Below are 4,625 nucleotides of genomic sequence, written 5' to 3'. Positions count from 1 at the left end.
TCATCTGGCGGCCACACAGCCTTACTGCAAGCCCTGCCCGATAGAGCCGGGCGCGATCTGGTGGCCGCGCCGGGAACTGCGCCCCTGCGGGCAGCAGGCAAGCGCTGGATCTGAATTTTCCCGCCTTTGCCCGCAGTCCAGGGGCCTGCGTCCATTGCTCCTCCTGCCAATGCTTTTTCTCCTCGCCACTATTTATTCTGAGGCCCCTTGGGGCATATGTGGATTGTGTATGGAGGGCGCCAGTGTAAATTACAAGATAGTCACAAGTACAAAAGATACAGATTAAAGGGGGAAGGTCTCCCGAAGGCCTCCCGGGCAAGATGCCCCAAAGCATCAGGCTGAAGGAGTGAAGGACCTGGTTTGAGGGCACGCAGCCTCGAGTTGGGGTTCAGGAGCCCTGGGGTGGGCCTGTGGAACTGAGACCGTATTCTTAGCTGTTAAAATCCTGCCTTTGGGGGCCAGATAGATATGAGCGTCTGATCTTGGGCCTGCCAGTCTCTCTGAGCCTCAGTTTCCTTCCTGTAAAATGAGGCCCACAATCTTACCATAAAAGGCACCAGATCCCACAGCTTCGCACACAGTAGCACAATAGGTAAGTGGCAGCCGCTGTTATGTTTGTAGGTTGGAAGACATCTTGAGGAGAAAGCCAGTGAAGCTCCCTTGCAAGGTTGTTCTGCTGAAACAGTCCGGAGAGCACTGATTGAACCCCTACCATGCGCCAAACTCCGGAGGAGGTGAAAGACAGTCTTTTTTTTTTGTCCGGGTCTCGCTCTGTCACCCAGGCTGGAGTGCAGTGGCACAATCAAGTCTCACTGCAACCTCCACCTCCCAATTCAAGCGATTTTCCTGCCTCAGCCTCTGGAGTAGCTGGGACTACAGGCACGCACCCCCACACGCTGCCAATTTTTGTATTTTTTTGTAGAGATGGGTTTTGCTATGTTAGCCAGGCTGGTCTCGAACTCCTGGCCTCAAGTGATCTGTTTGCCTCGGCCTTCCAAAGTGCTGGGATTACAGGCCTGAGCCATGGTGCCTGGCCTTGTTCTTTTTCTTTTTTTGGCAAGGTCTCTGGCAAGGCTGAAGTAGCAGTGGCAAGATTACCGCTTACTGCAGCATGGAGCTCCTGGGCTCAGCAATCATCTTGCCTCACCCTCCCAAGTAGCTGGGACCACAGGCAGTCACCATTGTGCCTGGCTAAATTAAAAAAAAAATTTTTTTAAATTGCTAGGATTACAGGTGTGAGCCACTGCACCCGGCCAAGAGTCCATTTTAACAACGCTGACTAGTCATTGAAATCCACTGGGGGGTATCCCAGGCAGGGGCTAAGCCTGAGCAAGGCCCAGAGGTCGGCTTGTTGAGGGGTTAATGGGAGAGTGGCTTGGCTGAGGACAAAGTCCAGAAACTTGGAGTCATCTGAGCTGCAGGAACCTTGGGCCTAGTGGAGGCAAGGAAGGAGGCGGCGAAGCTCTGGGGGGAGGCTCGGGGCTGGAGGGCACGGCCTCTAATCAGAGACGGGGTGGGGCTGGTTCTTAGACCAATCAGCCGGCAGCCCCAGGAGCACACGGCTGTGTGGGGGCAGAGCCTGCCGTCTCCGTGCCCAGATGCCCTTTTGGCCCTCCTGGGACTTGCCACCGGGCCAGCAGCCCTGCTCGAGGACAAGCTTCTTGCCCTTTACTCTTTTACCCTCTACATCTTGCTTGGCCTCTAACTTGACTGTGAGCCTCTTTCTGTAGGGTAAGGACTGAGGATGCTGGTCTCTCCTTCCCAGGACTGAGCACATGGCAGGCGCTAAATAAATGCTCTTGAATAGAGTCCTGGCGCTGCCCGGCGCTCCTTGCTGCCAGGAGTAAAAATAGTAACAGCAGGACCCCTTTATTGAGGACCTGCGGGGCACCAGACACAATACTTCCAGGATCCGGGGACGGCTGTGATCTTGTTCCCATTTTCCAAGCAGGAAAGCTCAGAGACCACCGCCCAACCCCCCAGCCAATAGAGGAAATGCGCCTACCGCTCCCCTATACCCTGGGACCCAGGGGGAACAGGCCTTCCTGGCTCCACTGCTGGGACGAGAGCCCTGCGCTCAGGTGGGGCCGGGGAAGGCCCTCTCCCTTCAGCCCAGGGGTCCAGGTTGCAGCAGGCCCCCAGCTCACACTGTAACTCCCTCCCACAGCCTGGCTTTAGGCGGGAGCCGTGGAGGTTGAGGGGGAGCGGGTGGGGAGGGGAGGCATGTCACCATATATCCCCGTCAGATTAAAAAACTAATTTGAAAAGATTAATGTATTCCATTCTTGTTACACTGGCTGTGATACCTCTGGGCCTGCGGCCGCTCTGCTTCCTGATTATTGAATTTTTATGGCCTGGTAATTAATTGCAGATTCCCTGTTTTGTTCTATTTCTTTTTCTCTGACATTTTAATTTCAACAAAAAGCAGTGGTCTCCATGCAGGTTCTCTCTGGAGATCCTAATGGTCTATAAAACAGAATGACTTATAGACGTGGCACCCACTTCAGTTGGCGAGCGATTGTTTGAAACCTTGCTGATCATGCAAAATTTAATTTTTCCACCTCCCTCCCCTTTTTGCTACTCATTTCTTGTCTCTTGCATTGCGGCACCAGCATCTCAGCTCACCATGAAGTGAGCAGTGTTGCCTCCGAATCTGTTCTAGGGCTTTTTCCTAGAAGCCTGGGGGATGAAGACAGAGTGGGTTTTGATTCTTCTCCTGGCAGTGGGCCTGGTAGTGGGTGGGGTGGGGGGCTGAGCCTCCCTAAAAGGCCATGTGGATGTGGGCAGCAGCCCCCAGGGGAGGGAATGGGCAGGGGAGGTCATTTTCACCTGTCTCAGGTGCCTTCTGGCCAAATGCCATTGCCCCATTAAGCACCAAGGAACCTGAAGCCTCATCAGGGCAGAGAAAATGGGCATCAGCCCCTGCACTTAGGCCCCCACCAGGCAGAGAGGGAGCCAGTTCAGGCTGAGTGGACTGACGCAGACAGATGCAGATAGCCTGACAGTCTTAGCTGAACGGGGTCACTGGGAACAGCTGTCCACACAAACAGGTCTGGAAGAGACCCTTGAGTTTCCATCCTAGTGGCCCCACTCCTATTTCTCATAGCCCTGCTAGCATCACACAGGCTGGCTGCTGTCGCCTGGGATCTCCTGAGACTGAGCAGGGCAGGAGGCAGAAGGGTAAGGTCATAGAATCAATCCTAAGGGATTGGAGTTCAGATGTCTTTTGGGTCCAGGGAGGTGAAGTAAGTAGGGGGAGATAATAGGGGGTGGTGGGGACTGGAGCACTCCAGAGCTCACCCTTCACCAGGGGACATGGTGGCCACTTGGCTTTAGCCTTGGATGCCAAGTGGGAAGATGGGCCCAGTATGGCCAGAGCTTCCAATTCCCCAACAGAGTTTGGCAATATGGCTTTCAGTGTGAAACTTCACATTTTAAACATCGGGGTGTGTGTGTGGGGGTGTGTGTGTGTGTGTGTGTGTGTGTGTTTAAACACTGTTGGCCAAACTGAACACATCTTTTTTTTTTTAATTTATTTTTTTGAGTCGTAGTCTTGTTCAGTCGCCCAGGCTGGAGTGCAGTGGCGCGATCCCGGCTCACTGCAACCTCTGCCTTGCCTGCCAGGTTCACACCATTATCCTGCCTCAGCCTCAGTCCGAGTAGTTGGGACTATAGCCCCCGCCGCTATGCCTGGCTAATTTTTAGTATTTTTAGTAGAGATGGGGTTTCACCATGTTAGCCAGGATAGTCTCAATCTCCTGACCTCGTGATCTGCCCATCTCGGCCTCCCAAAGTGCTGGGGGATTACAGGCGTGAGCCACCACGCCCGGCCTGAACATGTCTTTGAGCTTCATGTCTGCTCTGGCTCATGAGGCACCAGTTTCCTCTGACTCTGAGCATGAATGAGAGAAGTTAGGGCATGAAGCGGAGTCCCCTAGAGTGAGAAGGGCCTCAGTGGCCAGCAGACCACCACCGATGTCTGGGTGAGGTCTGCTGGGCTCCCTGAGGAGAACACTACCTTTTACCTAAGATGTCACAGGAGGCAGGGCTTTGACTCCAGGGGCTTTAGGACGGTTCAGGCCGAATGCACTGACACAGACACAGACAGATGGCGACTTGGGGGCTCCTGGGGCTCCTCACATGAGCTGGGAGCATGAGGGGGCCACAGTCTGGTCCCACCTCCTCTGTGCTGAGATACTGGGGAGCTGACCCTGGCAGTGCCTCTTGTGACTCATTGTCCTCATCTAGGGAGGCTGAATGGGAAAGCCACAGCATGGGCTTTAGAACAGATGAACTTGGGTTCAAACATCTGCCCCACCACTCACTTTGCAGCTGAGTAAGCTCAGGATTTCTGAGAAACTCTAGAAAACTAGGAAATGGGCATGAACCTTCTGTCTTCGTTTTCCATTGCTGTACAACAAATTGCCACAAAGTTAGTAGCTTAAAACAAAACCCACTTGTTATCTCGCAGAGCGTAGGTCAGAAGTCTGACAAGGCTGGTTGGATTCTCTGCTCAGGGTCTCACCAGGTTCAAGACAAAATTCTCCCCTGGGGCTGTGGGGCCTCTTCCAAGCTCACCAATTGTTGGCAAAATTCAGTTCCTTGTCCTGAAACCCTTCCATCTT

The sequence above is a fragment of the Macaca thibetana genome, chromosome 9 (assembly GCF_024542745.1).
Source record: "Macaca thibetana thibetana isolate TM-01 chromosome 9, ASM2454274v1, whole genome shotgun sequence".
NCBI classification, from domain to species: Eukaryota; Metazoa; Chordata; class Mammalia; order Primates; family Cercopithecidae; genus Macaca; species Macaca thibetana.
The sequence above is the reverse complement of the archived record's forward strand: the minus strand, read 5'-3'. Positions refer to the sequence as shown.